General features: G+C 35.2%; 1 long non-coding RNA gene across 1 annotated transcript in view; it reads left to right on the plus strand.

The window, feature by feature from the left end:
• Positions 1–1,970: 1,970 nt before the first annotated feature.
• LOC145239975 (uncharacterized) overlaps positions 1,971–26,823 on the plus strand; it is a 51,590-nt gene continuing 26,737 nt past the window's right edge. The window contains exon 1 of the long non-coding RNA XR_013862446.1: positions 1,971–2,281. This is a non-coding gene — a long non-coding RNA (uncharacterized LOC145239975). The remainder of the gene's footprint in view (positions 2,282–26,823) is intronic.

Genomic DNA, 26,823 nt, shown 5'->3' on the forward strand with positions numbered 1-26,823 from the left:
ATCGCTGAAAATTTCGTATTGATCGGATAATTATCTGATTTTTGGGAGATTTTTAAAAAGACGGTCCGTCAAAAAGTACTTACATGCCCCCCCCCCAGTTTTGGCGGTGCCTATAATATTGTGTTGCAAAGCACATAAAGGCTTGATCATCTGTTTCTAGGTAACAAAACGAACGTATTTAAATAAAAGATATTTAAATAAATGGGTGTCTCTTTCTGTTTCGGATTTTTGCAACTAAGATTGATTTTTATGTACCGTGTTTTCTTTGGGGGGGGGGGGGGCTGTGTGATTTTTTAAGACAATTCAATATTTATTTAATTATTCTTTAAAAAATTAACTTCAGCGACAGTTAATATATCTTGAAAATAATATTTTTAAATATTAAATTTTGACGAATATTGGCGAGCAAGATTTTTTTTAAATAAAAGATATTTAAATAAATGGGTGTCTTTCTGAGTGCGTTTTTTTTTTTTAATAAAAATAAAAATTATAAAAAGATTTCTATCTTGTGATACTACATTTCATCTTTATAAAAATAAAAGTTATAAAAAGATACGTGAATAAAATAATATATTTTTTAAATCTCGATTGTTTATACTTGTGATTTTATTATGCATAAAAATTGCCTCGGCCTAGAAGGATTTCTCCTTCACTGACCACCGACATACATCGCACTTAAAATAAATATTAAAAACGTACAAAAAAAAATGGGCAAAACCGTATGGAATGAACCTTTTTTTATAAGTTTTATTCAAACAGTCTTTATTTGCACTTAATGAACTGTTTTTTTTTTTTTGTTTGACTTTTACTGTTTTATTCTTTTTATCAAACAAAAATAGAACTTTTATAATGAAATATATATTATGGACTGTTTTTCAAACTTCGAAATTTTAAAATTACAGTTTTATTTAAAAAAAAAAAAAAGACGAGGTGTTTTTTTTTTTCGAGATCTATTTTTTCGCCATTTATTACTTTGAAATTTTATTCAACAATGAAATGATTAAAAAAATTTTCGTTAAATATATTTTTAAAAACTTATTATAAAATATCTATAAAGTCTATTTTTTTATGTCTGTAAAAGTTTCTTGAAAGTTCAAATAAAGTTTATAATTTAATTGAAAAAAAAAAAAACACCTGGTCTTTTTTTTTTTTTTTTTTTTTAAATAAAACTAACTTTAATTTTAAAATTTCGATGGTTGAAAAACAGTCCATAATATATATGTCATTATACAAGTTCTATTTTTGTTTGATAAAATGAATAAAACAGTTATTAAAAAATTCTGTAAATATATTAAAAACGCACTCACAAAGACACCCATTTATTGAGATATCTTTTATTAAAAAAAAAAAAATCTTGCTCGCCAATAATATTTTTAAATATTAAATTTTGACGAAAAATTTAATATTTAAAAATATTATTTTCAAAATATATGAAGTTAATGTTTCCAAGAATAAATATTGAATTGTTTTAAAAACGCACACAGACCCCCCCCCAAAAAAAAAACTCGGTACATAAAAATCGGTATTATTATACAAACACCGTGACAGCGTTAGGGTTAGGGTTAGGGTTTAGGGTTAGGGTTTAGGGTTAGGGTTAGGGTTAGGGTTAATTCGCTGTCACGGTGTTTGTATAAATTTACCTAAAAATCAATCTTAGTCGCAAAAAATCCGAAACAGAAAGAGGCACCCATTTATTTAAATATATTTTTTGTTCGTTTTGTTACTTACTTTAAAAATATGTTTTATAAATATATACATTTTCTTTTAAATCTTCAAAAGTTTTGTAAATATATTTAAAAAAAAAAAATTGCGGGCAAATATTCGAGCATGTTTGCTATTTGACGTGTTTACAAACAACCGACGCCTAGTGCAATTATCAAGGTCGAATCACCGGTGTTAGTTGAAATATGCGCCGGGCACCGCCAGGCGGCGTCGTTTGCTACAGGACATCTATTCTTTACTTGTTAACTAATGAACGGACATTTTTACACGAAGAACGAAATAATGATTACACCGTATTACGATGAACTGAATTCATTGTTCTTTAGCAGTTGATTTTTTTCTTTAAATAATTTCACGTTTGAATCATGTTTTTCATCTTTTAATTTTAATTCTGTTCTATTTTCATATGTTTTATTTTTCAATGAATTGGACACAGAAAAAAAAGTTGTATCAATTTATCGAAAAAATTATAGCAAACAAAATAATTGTTCTGTTTTGAACACAAAAGAAAACAAATTCATCTCGATTTTTTTTTTTTTATTAAATTCCTGGGATGAAGGTAAGTTTTTCCTTATATTTTTATGCTCTCCAAAAATCCATTCAATAACTTTTAAAATAATCTTAACATTAAAATAATTTATTTTTATTGCAATTAAAAAAAAAAAAAAAAAAGAAAAAAAAATGATTCTGGCGTGTTTAAAACAGATGTGAATAATAATAATAATAATAATAATAATAATAATAATAATACAGTATGAATATCCGATTAAAAACATGTCCTAAGCATATCTTCAATCTGTGATACTCATGCAATGCACTTATTGATCCGTGCTGAAATAATAACCTTAAATAAAAAGCCATTCTTAACGCGGGGAGGGGAGGCTGTTTTGCACCTATTCTGTACTTTAACTTTACAATTGAATAAAAAAAAACATCATAAAACTTTAATTAAACTTGTAAATACGATTTTTAAAAAATAGTGCAGATCAATAAGTGCATTTGCATTATTAGCACCCAATTTTTTTAGTATCAGAAATGTGTATATTTAAATAAAACTTATGTAATTTCTGATGAAATAATAATGTTTATCAGAAACAATAATTTAATTTAAATATGTTTGAATTGTTCGACAACTGAGCACAAAACTGTTTCTTCGATGTATAATTGTTTTAACATTTTTTAAAAAGGTTTTTGATAATTGGGTGCTAATGCAGAGAATGATCCGCGCTATTTTTTTAAATCGTGTTTCCACGTTTAATTAAAGTTTTATGATATGTTTTTTTTTTATTCAATTGTGTTATATATATATATATATATATATATATATATATATATATATATATATATATATATATATATATGAAACAAGGACATTTACTGCATGATTGTTTGAAGGACTTCCGTTTACTGCGGACCGGAAGAGGCACTTCCTCTAATGGCGTCCTGACGAAATAAACATGCTTGCTTTCTCAGTTTTCTATCTCTTCGTGTCATCTCTTTCTCCAGCCATCCTGGTTTCTACTTATGTGCCTCTACCAAGTAAGCACCTCTTCTTATGGTAAGACGCTTCATTTTATCTTCATCTAGCTTGTAACTTTAATATTAAGACACATTTACAACCACGTGTTCGACCAACATAACAATTGTAAGGTTAAAGTACAGAATAGGTACAAAACACCCTCCCCTCCCCATGTTAAGAATGGCTTTTAAAATAATAGCGTTATTATTTCAGCACGGACCACTCTCTGCATGAGTACCGATAATTATGTATAAAGGGAGAGCCTAACTTTTAAACGCACCAGAAGCTGACACCCACGTCTCTCAATTGAGGTATGGAAGCACAAAATAGATACAATTTTCAAATATATTTTATGTTTATTTTTTATTCATTGCATTCACAGAAAAATATATAAAAATGCGTAAACTTTCTTTATCAATTAATTTTTTAATTGTTTAATCTCTAACGGATATGCTAAACATTAAGTGTATCAGAATTTCGAGGGAATTTTTGACACCCCTCACACAAAACTGCAAATGAAATATAAAAAGAAGAAAAACTCGTAATTTATCTTTTTAAAGTGGGTTGTTTATTTTCTTTATGGATTATACTTCCAAAATAAACTAAAGTTGTTTAAAAATAGTAGAAATTTTATTTAAAAAAAAACAAAAAAAAACAGTGTTTACAAAGTGCCGGCACGCCTTCAAGTAGACATTTTTTTTTTTTACGTAATGAAATCAATTGAATTTTACGAGTTAAATATTTTTCAATTTTTAAACTTTAAAATCTATCAACATTTTTCTATTGGTTCAATTTTTACGATATTTTCAGAGTCAATGTGAAATTTTATGCTCTTTTCAATAAACCAAATATAATATTTCGGACAAACGTTTTTTTTTTTTAATTCACCCCCCCCGCATTTTGAAATGTCCATTAAAATTTTAATAATTAATTTATGTACCAAAGTTTTATGTATCACAAATTGAAGATAAAAGATCAATAAATAAAATATTCTAATTTAAAACAAAAAAACAATAGTTTTTTGGAAATTTACCTGTAATGAACAATTGAACTACTGATCGAATAGGTCAGTTATTTTTTGGAATTCATATATATTTTTTATAATCGAAGGAAGTAAAATTTTGTTGTTTTTTTAAAAATATTTTTTAAGGAAAACGTATTTAAAAAACAAATATTGCATAAGTTGCTATTAAACCTATTATTTTTTTAAATTTTGGTCTTTGCTCCTTTAATTAAAAAAAAGTTAAGGTTTGAATTGCATTTTCAAGAAGTTATAAGCTTCGAAAGGCAGTAATCTAAATATTCCAGTGTTTACCGCAAATTGTTATTGATGATTTCTGACACTGCAAGCTAAACATAGATATTCAATGAAAAAAAATAAAAAATTTATGCATTTTTATATATTTCAATGATAAGGGGGTGAAAAATATAAAAATAAAAAGAGAAGAGTGTGCTTATAAAAACTTTTGCTTTCTTATGTTTTTCTTTTTTGCATTCTGTTTTTTCATCGGATAATTTAATAAACAAAAAATACCATAAAATATCATTTGACATAACAAACATTTGCATAAAGTGACACCTTGAATGTTTTTGGGTGGCTTTCTACCAGTCTTTTGTTAGATTTTTTTATTTTTACCTATTACCGGGAACTGACAGATGACCGTCTCATGTAAGTTTTTTTTTTTTAGTTCTAACGTAAGATTCGGTAGTAATTCTGTTCAAATGAAATAAACGCTTCAAAATAAGTTTAAAAAAAACTTATCCAGGTAGGTAGAAGAGTAAATTATATTGCCCTTGTTATTGTTTATTTGTCATACATATGACCACTTTTCCTTTTTTTTTAAATAAAGGCTTAAAAATAAGTTTTAAAAAACGTATCGAGACAGGTAAAGAAGAAACTTATCTTGCCTTTGCTAACATTCATTTTTTATATATTTGTTTTTGACAACTGTTTTATTTTGTTTTACTTTACTATAAATGCCCCCTTTTATTTATAAAATTGTTAGGTGAAATATAAATTAGTTAGCAAGGACCATCTTTATGTAAAGAATGGCTTTCTAAATAATACAGTAGTATTAATGAAGGGAATTTTTTTTTAAATATTGTGGAAAAAAAACTATTTAGAGGGTAAAGTAGATTACCCGGTGATAGCGTAAGCTCCGAGGGGTTGCAAAGGATGCCCTATGCGACCCCCCCTACTGGGTCGAGTAACAAGTATTGTAGTACGGCGAGCAGTGAGTAACTAAGTTGTGCCAACCGTTCACCAGTAAGTCATTAACAGAACTGGTACTAGTCAGAGACACAATTCTTTTATAACAGAAGAATTGTGCCTCCCCCTACTCCTCCAAGTCTATAAAAGACTCGTCCTCTCAACCACTCAGATTAGAATTACGCCCTCGAGGCCGGCGCCACCAAGTAAGCAATCTTCCTTTTTTATTTTTATTTTTATTTTCTCACACACTCCCAACAAAAACGAGAAAAAAAACAAAAGGTAGAAGAGAGAAAAGAAAAAGAAAAAAGTTACATCAAAATGACAGACCACCAAAATACTTAATCAAAAAAAACAACTGTTAGTACAATATAGCAGTAGTCGATCAGTCCAGATATCAATCAAGCAGGCAGCAGGCTAGGTCTACCCCGTCGTTTTTTCAGGGGCGCGCATTCTGGGCAATACCACTTTTGCCTGTTGGGAGGTTCTGAGTCGATACCGACACATCGGAAATGGTACCAATTGTCGCACGAGTCACACCCGATCATATTCTGATTCTGCTGCGGAGAACTGCACAGGGGACACAACCAGACCTGCTCCTCAACACTAGGGGGTGAACCCAATGTCTCCCCTCCCTCCGCAACAGGAGGTCCTTCAGGAGTCCTAGAAAGCTCTAAGGGGTACAGATGTTTCAGGGAATGTACTTCCTCCAAGCCCTCCCCTTTTTGAACACATGCTGCTCTAACGACACCATCATGGCCTGGAATCAGTTCAGTAATAGTTCCTAAGACCCAAAACGGTCTGGGTTTCAAAGGACTCTTAATCAGCACAACATCATCCTTCTGGAGGTGGGTTCTTGTACTGAGTCGGGATCGACCAGGAATCTTCCTTCCCAGCTCTAGCAGGTACTTCTCATACCATAGTTTGTGGAAATCTGTCAGACATTGGTCCCTAAGTTCCAAGGTTTGAATTAGCCTCTCCCTGCTGGGAGGCAACAAGGTTGTTCTATCCTCTCTATCCAGTCGTATCAATAGCCCGGGGCTCTGATTGGGCTTAAGGAACATATTAGGGGTAATTGGAGTAGCACTTCTGTCGGCTGACACCTGGTAAGTAAGAGGCCGGTTATTAACAGACCTCTGAATATCCGATAACACTGTCAGAAGGGTAAAGTAATCCAATCTACCCCTGTCAAGAATCTTAAATAGGCAGTTCTTCATGGTCTTGATACATCGCTCCCATGTTCCTCTATACCAAGGAGAGAACAAGGGAATGGTTTTAAGTTTTAACTTACAAGGACCGTATTTTCTTTGATAGTCCGTAAAAAGAGAGAGACAGTCGAAAATCTTTCCACTTCCGATAAATGTTTTCGCGTTGTCACTATAAAGGGTTTTGGGAACGCCATATCGGTTAGTAAATCGAACCAGTGCCTGGAAAAAAGAGGGTACGCTCATGTCGGGAACTACTTCAATGTGTATTGCTCTGATATTCAAGCAAGTGAACAGGAGCAAGTACATTTTCGTATCTCGTTTCCCGTCACTCACCCAAAAATGGCCAGTAAAATCAATCCCAGTGTGTTGATAGGGGACTCTGAAATCGGTACGGTGCGATGGCAGGGCAGCAGCAGCATTCGGCGTCACTGGCGTTGAATTATAACGTTTACATCTGGCACAAACAGCCAGTACCTTATTCACAGCTTGTCGACCCTGCGGGACCCAATAACCGCTTCGCCTCAACTCTGCTAGAGTTGACCCAGTTCCAAGGTGGCAACACCTTTCGTGACAATCTAAAATGATGAGTCTGGTAACAGGATGATGTTTCCCTATCATAATGGGGTTTTTAACTTCATAACCAAAGTGGGAAGATTGGTTGATTCTTCCCCGAGATCGAATCAAACCGTCAGGGTCCAGAAAAAGATCTAGAGCACGAACCCTAACTGGCATGGGTTTACCACTCGGCTCCTTGAGGTACTCCACTTCCATGGGAAATTCTTGCCGTTGCACTGTCTTCATAAGGTAGATCGCTACCTTAGAGTTGTAGTCCCATTGTCGATTAAATCGGATGGCTAGGAACTTAAACACCAAGGCAGTAACAGTCAGTAAACCAGAGAATGAGGAAAACCTCTGAAAAGGTATGGCGGAAGTGTACTCTTGATCATGGATCAAAGAACAATTCGCTGAACTGCGGGTCATTTGTTGGCATATCTCACTCAAACGGCATATCCTGTCCTGGCCATTGAGATATTCCTTCGCCTAGCCAGGAAGGGCCTGAACACCAAAATTCCATCTTGGATTGGAACTTTCTCAATGTTAATCCTCTTGTTAACAAATCCGCCGGGTTGTGTGTACTATCAACATATCTGAAGAGAGTCTTCAAGCCATAGCGAGACTCCAACTCCACTTTCATCTGCAGAATGTCTTTAAGTCTATTTTTTGCAAAAACATTTTTGCTTGCTATGTTTTGAGATAAAATCCAGGACAAGACCACCTGTGCATCCATGGCTATACACAAATTCTTGGGGACAAATCCTTCACAATTGTCCAGGATTGTGGGGAGACACTTGAAGGCGAGGAAGACGGCCATTAGTTCCAACACAGGCAAAGTCTTGTCCTTCATAGGTGCCACCTTAGCTTTTGCAAATAATAAGGATGACCGACCATTTTGCACGATATACACGGCAAACCCATATGCTTCCTTGGATGCATCGCAAAACAGATACATATCTCCAGGCAGCCCTGCCATAATCGCCTTGCGCAAAAAACGGAAATCACTCAAACCTGAAAGGTCCCTGGCTAGTTCTCTCCAATCGCTCAAGATTGCTGGCTGGAGTGGATCATCCCAACCTGCACCATTCTTCCACATGGACCTGATTAGCACTCTACTGCGAATAGTAACCGGGAGACATAGGGACAACGGATCGAAGACTTTAGCTGACTCTGAAAGAACACCTCTCTTAGTTGTCACGTCAGGATTGCACTTTACCGGAGCGACATACAACTCTTCCGAATGTGGGGAGTATCGGTAGCCCAGTACTCTCTCCCACTCCTCTTCATGGATACTTAGAGTACCATCCTCCCTCATCCTAGTGCGGAGCGCCTGACTGTTTGAGTTGCATGACTGGATAATAAAGCCCCCTTCCAGCAAACGCTCTCTAACAAGGGAATACAATGTAGTAAGCTCACTCGCGTCTGCCACGGATGCCACAAGGTTATCCACATAAAACCGGTCCTCCATCATTCTGCGGCAAGCATCCTGAGGGTATTTTGCCGCATGCAATTTTAAGATGCACCCCAACACAAATGGGTTTGAGGTAAATCCGAATATCAAGGTGGTATAGTGGAAGCAGCGCAAACAATCTCCTTGTTTAAGAAAAAAGCAAAACCGGTTCCTATCCGCCTCCAGCTTAAGCCAAATCATTAGGAAGGCTCGGCGAATGTCTGCTAGTAGCACATAATTGTTGGCTCTAAAGGCCAGCAACAACTTTAAGATGTCCCCTGTTAAGTTCACGCCAGAATATGCTGCTTCGTTCAGCGATAATCCATCTCCTGCCTTCAAACTACAGTTGAACACTGGTCTGATCCTGGTAGTTGCCGTAGGGTCGGACTTGAAAACTGGTCTATGTGGTATCCACACATACTGAGGGGAGACAAAAATCTCTTCAATTATACCGTCCTCCTGTTGCTGACGAAACACCTCCAAATATTCATCATATATTTTTCTTTTAGTCAAGTTTGCTGCCACCCGGTCTAAAACATGCAAGGAAGTTGCATGATTAGAGGGGACTCTGGCTAATCTATCGTGATGCCAGGGGAGCTCCACATAATAGCTTCCATCCCGAAGCTCTACCGTTTCCTCAAATCGCTTTATCTGCACTTTATCATAATCAGAAAAGTCCTCCTGACTGGGAAGCCCCAGAGATTCCAACGTAAACATTTGTTCTAGTCCTCTTTGTACCATACTGTCAGGAAAGCACTCCGCCATGGGATCCAGGTATGTTGATTGTGTTTCAAGGACAAAACGTAAATGTGATGCATCGATCTGGGGGTATGTTCCATCACCGAATTAAACGAGAGGTGAGTAACCTCAGAAAGGGGGTTATCTTCCATGAAAAAAGAGTCCACTGCTCCGAACGGGACCAATCCAGGCGGGGTTGCAAAGGCCCATCCACTCAAACACGGGATCAGCTTCAATGAGTCCAGGTGTTCAATCAGGTCTAACCCAATTATTCCCTTGATCGGTATTAAATCCCTTCTGGTCTCAAACTGGCCGGCCAAAGCATATTTTGCATCCTGAAAGACACGCAATAGAGATTCCAGGTTGGCCACTTGAACCGACAAGTCCATACCATCGGCTACAAAGACAGGAGATGTCACAGTCCTTCCAGAACCCAAGTCAACTCCCAGGACTACCTCTGTGAACCCACGCTGACACTCACCTAGAAAGGTAGACAATCTCAGCTCACAATTGACACCAAGAGTTTCGATTGGGCACAAAGTTCTCAGTACATTTGCCGCCAGATATGTCCGCCCGCTACCCGTGTCCAGTTGGCAATTCACTGACACTTTTTGGTCCACAAGAGAATGTAACTGAGAGAATGGGTGGCAACATGCGGGAATACCCGGTTGAAGTTGCATTGTTTACATCCACATGAAAAGAAGGAATAATAGCGTTCCCCCTACCAAACTTTTGAGACGTATTCTGTCTTACTGTTGATGTAACTGCAGGGGAGACACCGCCTTTAATCTGCAATCTCTTTATTGCTTCTCCAGTTAGTCTCAATATGGAGGACAAAGGCGGCACCCGTCTATTTGTTAGCGCTATTATCTCCCCTTTCAGTTCGAGAGGAAATTTCCTAAATAGAATCTTAGCCATCAGTCTGGCTCCGCCAGAATCGTCCACAGAAAAGTCACGCGAAAAGGAATTCCCCAGCTCTTCCAACAGCGATGCCGTCCTGGAAACAAAGTCCCCCAGCTCAAAAAGGGCTCCACCTTTCTTTGGTACATAGTCCAGAATATCCTGGAATATTTGGTCAATGATTTCATCCAGGTCCAGATACTCCCTCTTCAGTATAGCCCTGGCTTGCTGGTAATTGGTGTCAGTGCAACTCAGGTGATTTACCAGCCTCAAGGCTCTGTCTGAGAGTGAACACTTCAAGAAGTTCAACCTCTCGGCATCATTGGCCATGCCGATCACGCAGTTCTCAAACCTAGTCAAGAAGTTTCTGAAACTCATGCGGTTGGACTCCATTTCCTGTCCGCTAAATGTAGGCCTTGTGATCTGTATACGTGGGGGTTTAACAATGAAGGAAGAAACTCTCCCGGTAGTTGCAGAAGCCCTTGAGAACTCAAAGGCAGATTCCGAGTAAGGGCTGGGCTCTGGCTGTCGGTATGCTTGATCCAAATCGTCCAAGTCTTCATAATAATCCTTCAGTAGAGGCAGCCAAGCACCCTCAATCTCAGCAGGTGTACTCTCATCAAAGGAGCCTAATTCCAGCTGTGTGATACAAGTCTCTAACTAGACAATGAATTGTCGAATCTCCGTCCTTAAGAATGAGTACGCCGATGGCCTTACTCCATCACGACACATCTTCAGTCGTCCCTGAATCTTCTAAGTCAATGACTCCCTTCTGTGTAGGAGCTGCTCTTTCATGACTTTCATGACAGTAGTTAACCGACGAAAGAGTAAGCAGCAAATCCTTTGCAAGATGTGGAAAAAAAACTATTTAGAGGGTAAAGTAGATTACCCGGTGATAGCGTAAGCTCCGAGGGGTTGCAAATTATGCCCTATGCGACCCCCCCCCCTACTGGGTCGAGTAACAAGTATTGTAGTACGGCAAGCAGCGAGTAACTAAGTTGTGCCAACCGTTCACCAGTAAGTCATTAACAGAACTGGTACTAGTCAGAGACACAATTCTTTTATAACAGAAAAATTGTGCCTCCCCCTACTCCTCCAAGTCTATAAAGACTCGTCCTCTCAACCACTCAGATTAGAATTCCGCCCTCGAGGCCGGCGCCACCAAGTAAGCAATCTTCCTTTTTTATTTTTATTTTTATTTTCTCACAATATCAAACGGAACAGAAAAAAAAGTGGATGAATAAAAAAGTGCACCCTTCCCGATCTACATTCAAATTTACAAAACATACCCTTCTTTTTTTTCAAAAAATGAGAAGAAGAATGACAATTTCTATTTAAATATTAAATATGAATTTGGATGCTCAAATTTAAGAAAGCCAACAGCGATATTTAATGGTATCTTTTCTTTATTTAACTGCTAGATGAAAGTACAGAATAGTTAACAACACCTGAAATCTTATCCCTTCCCTCCCAAAAAATCTTTAGAACGCCAAAACCAATGGAAGCCCCCTCCAGATTGGCACAAAAATTAGAAACTGCGAACACATACGTTTCGTTGAAACTTACTGATCATAAATTGGGTGCTCATTTTGCGTTAAATTTATACAAGAAAAAGATTGCTGACTCAAAAATCCAAAATATATTTTTTTTCGTTCGTTGCAGATATTTTTTTAAACATAGAATTTGAATTTCATACAGGTAAACTATACTGGGTTAGATTTACTAAAATAGTTTTTTATTTTGGCTTTTTGTATAACAGTAACATTTTTGGGCATTTTTATTTAACATTTTTATTTTTATTGGGAAAGTCAACATCAACGCAATTTTTGTTTAATTTCATTTCTTTCACTGGAAATATGAATTTTATTTTCATTTCAAATATATTTATTATAATTGGAATGTTATACTTGTATACCTCCCAAATATGTTTAACTAAGTCCACCGTCACTCTCCACATATTAAGAATAACTTTTTAAATAATGATCTTATTCTTTAGAAATCCATTTACATAACAGGGCGTTGTTAATTATTCTGTACCTTATTTCAATAAACCAAAGAACTATTTTGTCCCAAAATGAGAACATTTTACACAGCACTTGACGTGAGCATAATAAAGTGATCACTGATTTTCACTATTCTACCCTGATGCTTAACACATTTGATACACGATTTAGCATAGTTGTTTTTATTCATAGCGCAGTAATGTTGTGAATTAATTACATTATATTGCCTTTCCTGCATGCATGTTTTTTTTCTGTTTAGAAAATACCTTTCCTCTGAACAAACGCTCTGCCCAAGCGTGTGCCCCCCCCCACATATGAGTACCGCCATAAATAATGCCTAAATGATTCCATAACCCACTTGTTTTCCCTTGGAATAGAAACTGGCAAACGACTGAGGCTCGTTAATCCTCTTACTTGTATTGCCTTTACAAGCAATGCGTAAACATTTTACTGGGAAGAACATTAAAAATAAAAAAATAATTTTAAAATTATGTAAGTAAACCGAAATAGTTTGTGAAATTCTGTCTATAAATAGTGATCATTTTATATTAAATTCTGTTTTGACATGCTTCTGAGTCTGATCTTCACTCTTGACCTGAATCTTAGTTTCTCGACTGCTGGAAAATTGCTTCTCTGAAAAAACTGACTCATTAAATCATTGCTCTGTTAACCTCCTTTTTCTCTGAGCCAAAATCTTTGAGTCCTTAATTAATCAAGCACCTCATAGAAAATGAAGTTATTTCTGACTAAAAGTATGAATTTAGGCAAGCTCACTCTACTGCAAATATCACACACTGGATAGGATAGAGTTGTCTAGGGTAGTGTTGTGTAGTAGGGGGGTCTGTTGTAGACCCGTGCTAGGGGTTACAAATGAAAGAAACCATAAGTAGTGTAAAGTGCATAAAATATAATAGGTATTTATCATAAAGAATACAGGAGCCACTAAAGTGGTATGAGAGGAATGTGTTCATAGCATGCGGTTAAACATGGTATGAATGTCTCCATTTAGTCTCTGAAACCAGTGGTATTCATAGGACTGGTTGATTCCACTTAGTTCTGAAATAGGGGTGATTTGGACCCCACAACATCCCCCCCTCCCGAGCTTTTCATCCCCCTGGGATGATCGTATAGCTCTTTTTCCTGGGGTTGATCTCAATCGGGTCGGTCATTTTCCTTTTCCTGGAGGACCGGCGTTGTCCGGCTGCTTGTAGTGTTACCAAGTTTAATGTGTTATATGTCTGGTCCATTACTTCTTCTTGTTCAGCAGGACGTTGTCTTTCGTTATCTGTCATACGTTTCCAAATTTGGTTTAAATGCTTCTTGTGAGTAAATCTTGGACCTTCGATAATGTAGACCATCCGCCCGATCCTTTTCTGGACTTTTCATAGTTCCCACATTGTGCTATTATTTTTGTGTACCTGAAAAAATACCTTTTCACCAGGTAAATACCTCTTTTTAGGAACTATAGTACTTGGCGGTTTTACCTGTTTTGGTAAAAGTTTCTCAAAGACCTGCCTAATTTTTCTCGCGAATATTAACTCTGCCAGCGACATCTTTGCTAGAGTGTTTTCATTTGGCATAATTTGGTAAACTTGTAAAAACTGTTGTAGCGCCTTTTCTGAGGGCGTTCCTTTAGCCTTTTTCAGGGCTCTTTTCAATGTGTCTACAAACGTCTCTGCCTGACCGTTCGATCAGGGATGATAGGTAGGCGTCATTATGGGGTCAATCTGGAAATCCTCACAGAAACTTTTAAAATCTGCTGAAGTTAATTGTGTTCCATTGTCTGACACTAGACAACAAACCACACCAAACCTAGTATACAATTCGTGAAGAGTACTGATTGTAAAATCCGTCATTGGACTTTTACATCGAAACACCTCAGGCCATTTTGAAAAAAAACTGTCTACCACTATTCAATGATAGTCTCCATCCAGTGGGCCTGCATAATCTACATGTATTCTTTGCCGTGGGTGGTCGGCTTTAGGCCACGGGTTAAATTGCATTGGGGGCACTTTTGCAGCCAATGCGCATCCATTACACAACTTTACCGTGCCTTCTATATCAGTGTTCATACTCTTTTAATAAATGTAGGACCTCATGAGGCTCTTCATTTGCGTAGCCCCAGGGTTCCCCATATGAAAATCCTTTAGAATTTTCTTTTGTAGTGTAGCTGATATTACTACTTTTTCTCGGTACAACAGTACCTCATTGCACATAGAATAAGCTTCTGCTGCCGATTCATCCGATTTAATTTTTTGTTTTGTTTCTTTGATGAAAGTATCTTCTTCAGTCTCCCTTATTATATCTTCCAAAGTGACTGGTGGTTCCTTGATCGTATTACATAATATTTGTGTATAGTCTTTTTCACTTTGTAGTGATGCTATTACTGTGTCTTCCAGCGGTTTCCTTGATTTCAGGATTAATTGCGACAATCCGTCTGCATGACTTAACTTTGCAGATATAAAAAATTGATAATAGTCCGCGAACCCTAAAAAACTCTGCAATGTAGTTACATTATAAGGTTCTGGCATGTCTTTTATAGCTGTGGACCTGTCTGGATCGGGTTTCCTCCCATCCTTATATATATGATCCAGATATTTAATTCGTTCCAAAAATAATTCACATTTTGCTTCCTTCAATGTGAAGACGTATTCTTTTATTCTGTCAAACACTTGAAATACATGATCTCTATGTTGTTCAACATTTTTACTATGCGTAAGAATATCGTCCAAATAGCCTATTGCGAAATCCAAACCACTTAGCAAAGTATTAAATACCTGTTGGAAAATTGCAGGTGCTACTTTTTTGCCAAATGCTAATCTATTGAATTTATAAAGTCCTTTGTGCGTTGCGATACACAAAAGTTTTGAGCTATCTTTCTCTACTGGTATTCGTAGGTGCACCTTGCTTAAGTCTATTTTTGAAAAATATTTTCCGCCATTTAACTTAGTGAATATTTTGTCTGGGTTTGGTAGCGGGTAGTGATGGTCCTTGATCGCCGCATTCAATCCGGTCAAAAAGTCAGCATATACCCTAATCTCTTTAGATTTTTTTTCACATATGCGGTGGGGACTGCCCACTCATTAATAGGGCTAAAAATCACAGTATTAATTAGTATTTCAATTCTTTTTCAATTTTTTCCCTCGGAGCATACGGTATGCATCGTGGCTTTTTGAATATTGGTTTTGCTTCGTCCAGCAATCGAATCTCCTTTTTATTTTTGTGCAGCATCCAAGCTTTTTGGAGAAAACCCTTGGAAAAAGTTTTTAAGATCTTTCTTGAGTTTGTTGGCAATAGTCGTAAGGTTTATGACTTTGTGACAAAAATCACTCATTGGGGAGTCCCATAATTCAAATTCCTGAATCCAATCGGTCCTGAATAAGTTTGTTGCGAACAAAAACTTTAAGCCTTTGGCTCGTTCCTTTTTATAACTAGTTCACCCTTAAAATTTATCTTTTCACCAGTTACCGATCTTGCGACTTTATTCGTCTTTGTCATCAGGGGCTTTCCTTTTCTCTTCCACCTGTGAAAATTTATAATTGATAAATCCGACCCTTAATCGAGCTGCAGTTTTAATTTATTACTGATTCTCACTATAACATGCTTCCTTATGTTCTCTTTTGGTGAAGGGTCAATTTTTGCAGTTTTTATGTAGTTCTCTTTTGGTGAAGGGTCAATTTTTGCAGTTTTTATGTAGCTCTTTTTTGCTACTTTTGTTCTGCAATATGAGGCCTTGTGCCCTGCTCGCTTGCATAGGTCACATGTTTTTTTTCCTTTGGTATTGACATGCATTGCACCCATGACGTCCTCCGCATTTGCTACAAGGGGTCCTAGGATTTTGTCTATCCTGATATTTTTGTGAAGCATTCTTTTTGCCTCTTCATTGGTAATTGTTGGCGAGTGGATGTCCTTTATTTTTTAAGTGTATTTTTTAATCTTAGCAATACCTGCTTCCTCTATGTTTCGGGAATCTTGCTTCATTGCCATGCACCGCTGACAATATTCAGCAAGTTTCTGAAGCATCAAATCAAGTCCTAATTCTAATTTATTTACAGCGCGACGCCTTATATCGGCATCTTTTGTGGCTATCAAACCTTGTGTGAATATTAAGCACTTGAAATTGTCCGCCGTTTATGAGGACAATTTGAAATCGTCACAGTGCTTATTAACTATAGATGCAAAAGTCGTATAGTCCTGACTCTACTTACATGTAAGATTCATGCATTTCCATCTTTTATGAAAAAGGCTTCTTTTTGGACAGTATAACCCCATTAATAGTTTGACTGCCTTGTCAAACGACACGTCGTTGGTTTTTCTTGGAAAAATATAGTGCATGAATTTATTATATATATAACTTCCGTAGCAATAAATGGACCTTCTTTTGACCAGTCCATGCACTACAATCAATTTTTAAATGGTCTTCAAATCTTCTGAAATATACCTCAAACGTTAGGTCTTCTTCAGGAGCATAGTAAAATGTATCAATAGCTGACCAGATCGTTATCATGTCCATTTTTTTATCTGACTGGTTTTGTGGCTCTAAATGTAATTTTTTTTTATTTCAATATTTGTTCATTCATTTCTTTCCTATCTTTTTCCTGTTTTTCCTCTGCGAATTTCATTAAATCTAACTGCTTTTCCAATTTTTGTTTGTTCATTTCGTTCTTTTCCCTTCCTTGTTTTTCTTCGAGATATTTCATGAAATTTAACTGTTTCTCTTTGTTTTGCTTCGGTATTGCCAATTGCTCTTTTCTGAACCTTTTTCAAGTTCTAATTGTTGACTTTGTTGGAATTTCACCATTTCCAAAATTTGTTTTGCAAAATCATCCATTTTTTTGGACGGTATGAAATAACTTAATATGACAAAATGAGTTTTGTTCAGAAACAACACTATTCGGTGATTTAATTTTCCAATAGTACCAACTCTATAGAAAAAAAAAACTTTACAAAATTCGTACATGGTTATTTAACAAATGTTTCTTTCATATATTTATTTTTTCGTGTGGCAATTTTTCTGAAAATATAGTTTGGCGTTTGCATTTATACAGAAACAGTAGATTTCGTTTGTCATTTTTCAATTTTCGTAACTTGTGGGTACTGGGTTCAATTCCTTGTTGATCCTACATATTTTTTTCCTGTTTTTCCTTGTGAAAGAGTGTTTATAGCATTTATTTAATATTGACTATTCTTTTTGATCTCTGTGCGAAAAAGATTGTCCTTTTTTCGTTAAGACTTTATTTGTCGTGCTTAGCGAAATCGTTTTTTTTTCTTCTTCGACGTGCGGTCCCGTCGACCAATGAAAAAGTTTATTTTAATCGGATTAAAATCCGACATTTTTTTAAAAATTTCTGCGAATACCCGCTTTAGCCAATGAAATAAAATATACTATCAGTTACTTTTGCAGGAGTTTTTTTTCTCTTTTTGCACACTAATGCCTTTTAACCATACAACGTATTAGCAAGACATGCTTTTTAGAACAACAAAGTTTTTTGTACTTACTGAAAACTTGGTCTCGTTAATTCAGTAATAATAATTCTCCATGCAATTCATCTTATGAGTTTCAGGTTGTAGTTTACATTTTAGTAGCTCTTTTAACAACAAGATTAGGCTTTTTGGCAATGTCTTTGTTAAATCCTTTTTTCGGCAAGAATTTTTGTCCTTTTTCTAAGTGTTCTTTATTCCATGTTTGTGGATTTTTACGCCTGAATGTTGTTTTTTTTAACCAACATAGACAAGTCGTTTTTCCTGTTTTTAACCAAACTTTTCAAAAATCAATACTCTTGAAGTTTCGAATTTCCCGCGAGCATTTAACACATTAGAGGAGAGTGATATGATGCACAGTTCTTAACACAGTAGGGGAGATACACAATCTTCGAAGGATTACACAATGTCAATTGATAAACACATTACCTTTCGTTCGTGATGAAGAATGACACAAGACAACACTTACAAAACATAATGATGGCTTCTTTATTTATCTGATCGGCCGGTTGATGACGTCAGGAATTCAAACTTGGATCTACATGGTTAATCTTCTACCCTTAGCTTCCAAGGGTCTATGTCAACTCTTGGCTGATCAACCCTCTGACTGACTCTAAAATTCGTATCCATAGTTTCCTATATGGATAAATGTCCTTTGTCTATGACGTCAGAAGTGTGTTTTCAAACATGACAAATTTCACATGGCTTTACATATATTTGTCCAACACACTTTTGACTAACGAACCCTCAATTCTAATCTAACCTATTTTAAACAATATAATTTAATTTGCATTGTTCATTCTTTTACTGACAGTTAATATTCAGATTTTTAAATGACTTAACAATAGACTTGATATCTAGCATTCCATTTCTTAACTTTGCCTACAGGGTTCGATTCTAGGCTTATCCTAATGTCATTTTCACTTATCTAATATTCTTCTTATTTACATGGAAAGGGGGCAGTCTTTTTCCATGTAACAGTAGTAGCGCAAGGCATATCTAAGGTCTTTAATAGGATATAGCATGATGGTTTTCTCTGAAAATAAAATTAGATGCTATCAGTAAAGGATACTTAACGTAATCAATATTTCTTAAATACAAGAAAAATCCAGGTTACCCTCGAAGGTCGTACATCAAAATAACATGTGCAAGTGCTCGACCTTTATTATTACTCATATTCATAAACGATCTCCCTTATAAAATTATTGTCAAGGTATATTTGCTGATTACACCACACTATAAACAACATGGGGAAGAAAACAAACACATTTCTAAGAAAATGGCTGAAACCTTAAAAGAAGACTTCCAGATTGTAGTGGAATGGAGACATAAGTAAATGTTGGTCTCAGTCCTTCTCATCAAATTAAACTGAACTCCCGGAAATTCATAACAGTTCAGAGGGTGAAAGATGATTTATAAGTTGGAGTGCTCTGCCTTCCAAGGAACATCTAAAAAAATAGAGTTTTTCAGTGTTAGACGTAATGGACTTGGCACAATTTTCAAATTTTGTCAAAAAGTCCTTGAAGCTCCTCTTGTTGGTCTAAAAGTCCTTCTCATCAAAGCGTGGTCCCTTCAATTTTAATTTGAATGGCTCCACTGAAAATGAAGAATGGGCTTTTGGTTCGAAGGGTGGTAATCTTTCAGTGTTTAGAGTAACCAGGTTCTCCTGACTTGGAGTAGAGTCAATATCTCCTTCCATTGAAGTGGCTGCTGGGTTCTCACTCTGGTCAGCTTTGTGCAGAAAACTTAAACGTTGCCTGGCTTCATATTTGAAGCGGAAGGAAGCTAGACTTAAGCTTGCCAAAGCTTCTGCTTCTCCCCTTGCAGCAAAGTGTTTCTCCATGCCAAAGGAGACTCCTTCCAACTCTTCTAACCAGTCCTCTATTTCATGTTTAAATAGAGAAACCACTTCTTCAGAACTCTTCTCCTCCTTTTCTAACCCTTCCAGAGTAGTCTGTATTTTTCGTTGAAGAAGTTTCTGTTTCAGCTTCAGTTCCTCCATCGAGACTGAATCCTCCATGTTGTTAATTCCGACTTATCTCGAGAATAATTAAATTCTAAAGTTGGTTGAAATTCGCAGCCGGATGTTTTTTGTTGCAATGTGTCGATATTTCCTACCGACGAGTGGGGGGGGGAAGACGTTTAGCTTGCAACGAAAAATTACCTCGTTGCTTACAAGCAAACATATTCTTGTAAATATAACGCGCTGTTAACAGTTGTTGTACCGGTCTGATAGATCTCTAACAACGACGAACAAACTACAACAACAGCAAGCCTACAAAGGTGACTCTTTTTATAGTCTCAATCTCTCGTTCAGCGAGATTGAAACAAGACTGGAATGTCTATTTAAGCTATAAGGAATAGACATCCTATTTTCTTCATTAACAAACACCAGGCCGGGCCGTTCACAGCCATGAGTGTCTTTCCCTTCCCACCGAGCCACCCTCGGTAAGTCAATCAACCCAATTATCACAACATTCAATTCTACCAAAATTAAGCTCCTTTCCTTTTATAATTACAAGAGTTCTTCTCAACCACTAACAGCTATGGCTAATGATACATTACCTGAAAGTACTTCATTCAAACTCCTTGGCTTAACATTTACAGGCAACTTGAACTAGTAAAAATATGCCGGGGGCATTGCCAAGGCTACTGCGAAGAAGGTGGACTCTCTCTACCATGATAGAAAGTTAAAAGTTAATTACGTCTGAGAATATGCTGTACTTTCACAAAGTCACACTTCGCTAATATATGAAATATTGTTGCCACTTAGGTCACATGTTTTTTTCCTTTGGTATTGACATGCATTGTACCCATAAGGTCCTCCACATTTGCTACAAGGGGTCATAGGATTTTGTCTATCCTGATATTTTTCTGAAGGGTTCTTTTTGCCTCTTGGTTAGTAATTGTTGGCAAGCGAGTGTCCTTTATTTTTTAAGTGTATTTTTTTTCGCTAATATATGGAGTATTGTTGCCATATTTGGCCTGGTACATATGTTAGTTGTCTCCCATTGTTAGATAAGGTTAAAATACAGTCGCCAAGTATCCTACAGTGTCAATTAGACTTCACCCTCTATCTCATCGATGGAATGTTGCATAATTGTGCATGTTTTACAAGTATTTTAATGGAGAATGTTCCAAGGAGCTCCAATCCATTGTACCTTTTGACAAAATCACATTCTTACACTGCAGAGATTCCTAGGTTGCTTGCACGGCAACTGACAAGGCTAATCTGCTTGCCAGTCGGTTTGCCTCAAACTCCACACTGAACTCGGTACACCACTCACTCCCTGATTTTCCTCTGCGAACAGATGCCACACTAGACGATTTGAAAATCACCCTTTCTCAGGTACATGCTATTATAAAATACCTAGATACCTCAAAAGCATGTGGACCAGATCTCATCCCGGCTGTGCTATTAAAAAAATGCTCTGCCGAGGTTGCTCCAGTTCTGTCCAAACTTTACAATAAATGCCTTAACGAATCTTGTTTTCCCGACTGCTGGAAAACCGCCTCTGTAGTACCAGTCTTCGAGAATTCTGGTGAAAGAATTGACCCACTGAATTATCGCCCCATTAGCCTCCTCCCGCTTTTCGCCAAAATATTTGAGTCCTTAGTTAATCAAGCCCTAGTCCAGCACCTAACAGCTGCTAAACTCCTGACTGACAAACTATATGGATTGAGGCAAGCCCGTTCAACAGCAGATATCTTAACTGTAGTTTCTGAACGTATATACCGTTCATTGAATAAAACAGGGGAGGGTAGAGCGGTGGCCCTTGATATATCTAAGGCTTTTGACAGGGTATGGCACGATGGTCTTCTAAAGTAAATTAGATCATATGGAATCATTGGAAGAATTCATAATGTAATTAAATCGTTCTAAAGTAATAGAAAAATCAAAGTTGTCCTCAACGGTCATACATCCAAACAATATGACATAAATGCGGGAGTACCTCAGGGGTCTATCCTTAGACCTCTATTATTCCTGATATTCATAAATGACCTCCCTGATAAAATTGTTTTGGAGATGGGTATATTTGCCGATGGCACCACTCTCTATAACAGATATGAGGGGAAAACAAATGAACACATATCCAAGGAAATGGCAGAAACTCTAGAGGATGACCTCTAATCCATAGTAGAATGGGGACAAAAATGGTTGGTCACATTCAATGCTGCTAACACTAAGCTTGTTTCCTTCAATAACTACAAGAAATCTTCTCTACCACCAATAGCAATGGCCAGGAACACATTGCCTGAAAGTACTTCTTTTAAACTCCTCTGCCTAACTTTTACAGGGAATATGAACTGGGATAGATATATTGAGAGCATTGCCAAGGCTGCTGCAAGGAAGGTTGGCTCCCTCTACCGTGCTAGAAAACTACTTACGCCTGACAGTATTCTATACCTCTATAAGGCAACCATTCGCCCATGTATGGAGTACTGTTGTCACATCTGGGCTGGTGCATCTGCTGCTTGTCTCTCGCTCCTGGACAGGGTTCAAAAGAGAGTCGCCAACCTGATAGGTCCTGAACTGTCATCTAGGCTTCAGCCTCTGTCTCATCGACGAGATGTTGCATCCCTCTGACTGTTCTACAAATACTTTAATGGTGAATGCTTTGACGAACTGCAAACACTTGTACCTCCTCAACGTAACTACCCCCGACAAACCCGACAAGCTACTAAGTCTCCTCCCTTTACAGTAGAGATCCCTAGGTGCAAGAAAGCCTTTTACTGCAATAGTTTTTTCCCCAAAACTGCGGATCTTTGGAACTCCCTTCCGGGATTGTGCTTTCCCAACTGTAATGATATGCAGAAGTTCAAGTGTAATGTTAACAAACATCTTTCTACTCATCTCCCTTCATAATGACCCCGCTAATTAAGTCCCTAATAGTAGCCCCCTGCTTCAAAGTTGCACTGTGCCTTGTTTGGGGTGAAAATTGAAAAAAAAAAACAAAATAAACCAAACAAATAGCATCTTTCCTGCTAGAGTTTGAAATTTCTTTTCAGATCCCTGCTTCCCTGACTGTATTGAGATGGAGAAGCTGAATTGTACATGTAATACAGAGATACATATATGGGGATGATATATGGAGTATTGTAATGGGAACAGATGTTATGCTGCTAAATGTCTTATGCAGTTTAAAATACTCCTGTGTGTGTGAATTATTAACCAAGTAATGTAACCTATATTTGGGTGCTTAAAACAATCACAAACATTTTGCGAGTGTGAATTGTTAAAACAATTTCTTTCTGTTTGTTTTAATTTTTTATTTACAATCGACAGTATTCTGTTGTTTTTATATTTGCCTTTGGTTTCCTAACACCAGTTATGCTACATCTAATCGATTTCATTGTTTCAAACATTTTGAAAAATGTTTTTTATGATGAGCATTTCATCTGGTATTCTGTTATCTGTTATTAGAGTGCAAAATGACCAGTACTTGATTCGCATGAATGCCCTCTCTCACCTTTAACGTTTAAGTCATTCATATTTCATAGGAATGTAAATTAAATTTCATTTCTTTTTATTTACAGGTGTTGAATTAAAGTGAATGACTTCTTTCTGAAGAATTCTTATACAGAAAATGGTTTCCTTACATAGTAGACAACAGTGACAAATTATTTTTATGGATACGATGATTTTGTTGTAATTCTCTGAAATAGTTTGAATCAGTAACACGTGATGAACCTAAAGTAAATGGTTGCCTTAGAAACTGGAGTAAAAACGAAAATATTCTCATACACTGGTATATATTTTTTATTTCACCAGATGAATGTGAATGTTAAGTGGATGCCGTTTCCTTTCTAACTTTTATAAGATGCCAAACTCTTGAGAATTTCATTGATAATCTTGTTTTCAAGCATCAAATTTAATGAAATCTGCACAATTTCGTTTGAACCAGAATTCACACTGAGAAAGAGACCACTGAAACAGGAACTTCATATATCTTATCAAATGGAAAAGTGATTATGTTCAGGAACAAACCCACGCCTATTCAAGGTTATTTTGTTTATATTTAACCTAGCTAAATTATATAAACATCCCAGCTAAAATTTCTTGTTAAACTTAATTCTATAAACAATAAATAACTCCCAATATAAACTATTTTAATAATATCATTGAATAGATAGACAGATCGATAATAAGTAATTAACTTTTAACAATGTTAATTAACCAACAATATGGACAAAAACTGTCACATGTTTAATGGTTTTAAGAGAATCGAACAGAATAAAATAGAAAATATTAGAACCTCCAAAATGACTAAAAACGACATAGTCTCTGAAAGGAATAAAAATTACAAGGTTCTGGTCTAATAAAATAATTATTTTAAATACTGAAATACATTAAAAAGTCAAATATATATATGATATGAAATTAAATCGTATTTAACTAAAGTGTTTTAATGAAAATCTCAAAATAAAAACTCTGTATTATTTTAAAATATGTAAATATTTTGTTCCCAAAAATTAAGTAAAACATAAGGAATAAAATTTCTTGTTAAATATTTTTGTACTGAAAATCACATTTTGTGAGTAATATGATGAAAAGCTGAATTGTTGTATAATATCTGCATATTTTAATCGCAATATACTACTCGAAAATATTACATGATTTTCGATTTTGATAACTTATGTATGACACAGACAAGAATTTCTTTGTTTTTCATATGAATACTTCACTGTACAACTATCTTTTTTCCAATTTAAAAATGAAAGAACTTGATACTTTTAAATAATTTTCTGTTGTGCTAAATTTTCTGTGCGTCTAAAGTAAGAATTTGTTTGTCTTTCATCTATTGCTATAGTGAAGGAATACCTTATTTCTCATTTAAAAGTCATAGCAACATTTTGTTTTTTGCTGTTTTGGTTCTTTATGTAAAATACAACATACATTTTTTATTTTTATTTTTTTTGGAAAATTTATTTTTAACAAATTTTATAAAATGGTTAAAAATCTCAAAGATCATAATTATTTAAATGTTAAAATAAATAAAAAGTATGAACAGATCGAATTACAAATTGTAGGAAAGTGTGCTATTTTGGAAAAGTAATATTTTATACAGTACAGCAAACTATTATCTCTTACACAAGTTACACCAGACAACTGCTATATGCTTAAGTTTGGCTTATATATTACTATTTCTTATTACAAAATAATATTTGCGTCAAGATATGTAGATTAAAACAATAAAGATAAAAGCCCATATTATAATAATTATGTTAGTAATCTTGTTTCAGAATCATTTTTAGTAAAACATGCAGGTACACAGCGAGAGAAAGACACATTCTTGTGAAGTGTGTGGATATTCTTGTTCTCGAAAATCAAACTTAGTGAAACATATGAGAACTCACACTGGGGAAAAGCCATATTCTTGTAGAGTTTGTGGAAATACCTTTTCGGAAAAAACAAGTTCAATCATACATATGCGAACTCACACTGGGGAAAAGCCATATTCTTGTGAAGTGTGTGGTTTTTCCTGTTCTAGAAAATCAGCGTTGGTGATACATATAAGAACACACACTGGGGAAAAGCCATATTCTTGTGAAATGTGTCAATATTCTTGTTCTAAAACATCATATTTGGTGACACATATGAGGACTCACACTGGGGAAAAGCCACATTCTTGTGAAGTTTGTGGATATTCTTGTTCTCAAAAGTCAACATTAGTGACTCATATAAGAACTCACACTGGGGAAAAGCCATATTCCTGCACAGTTTGTGAATATTCTTGTTCACAAAAATCAAATTTAGTTATACATATGAAAAAGCATACTTAAACAGACGGAATTATTCAAAAGACTTAAAATATAATGGAATGAGAGAATAATATGAGGAACTAAATAATGGTTGAAAAGGACATAGTCTCTCGAAGATGTAAACATATTGTTTGTTGTAGGAGCACATAATATATATCAATAAATAAGATACAGTTCCTGGAAGATAAAGGGTTTTCATAAAACAGGCGGCAGCTATAAAAGCGACAACGTTAATATATGTAAATTGTAATATAATTAAATATTAACTCTCAACAAAAGTTAATATTTAATTCCTTACAAAACAAAACTCCACATTCTTGCACACTATGTTATATATTAGACTTCAGACTGAGAGAACGTTTTAATATTTTGTACAAATGATAAACATAAAAATCTTTGCACTGGTTAGAATTTGACTCAATTAAATTCAGTTAATTTTATTTAAAACAACGATATGTATAAGTTAAAGTGTTTAGGCTATTAAATATTAGTTTCAATTCTGTTTTTTTTTTATAAATCATCAAATAAATTTAAAATTCCACTAAATATTTCATTCAATATAGAAAATCTGAATATTAACAAAAGATTTTTAAAAAGGGAATGATGGAATGTGTGTGTTTTAGCATAATCTGAATTACGTTCGTCTATTTGGTTAGATTATTTTTTATTTTATATATTTCAAATTCAGAGTTTAGCAAATGTTCCATTCCCAATAAGACGTATTTATCTTAAACTTTATATATATATATATATATATATATATATATACAATTATATATATACATATGTATTTATTTATATATATATATTAATATTTGTCAGATTTCATTTATTCCATCATTCATTGTTTTATTTGAAAAACATAAACATACATAGTAAAATCAAATTTTAACCTGCACTGTTAACAGATAACAATATATATATATATATATATATATATATATATATATATATATATATATATAACCTGAAATTTACATTAAATATAGAATATGTTAATATATGTTGGTATAATTATGCACAAGAGAAATATATTGATATATGATGAATATAAAATAGAAATAATGGACTCTCAGTTGAATTAAAGTCGGTAAATTTTGCTCTTATATGCAGACCATCATATAATGATTAGATCACTCTGACAAACCTTTAAAAAACATTTAGAAAATAAATGTTTAAATTGAATGGCATTTATTGCATTAAACGGTAGCGGAATGGATTAGGTCCTTGCTAATGAAGCCAGTGGGGTTAATCATAACATCCTGCACTGATGA

Source organism: Euprymna scolopes, chromosome 19 (assembly GCF_053919585.1).
Source record: "Euprymna scolopes isolate OS-2025 chromosome 19, ASM5391958v1, whole genome shotgun sequence".
Classification (NCBI taxonomy): domain Eukaryota; kingdom Metazoa; phylum Mollusca; class Cephalopoda; order Sepiida; family Sepiolidae; genus Euprymna; species Euprymna scolopes.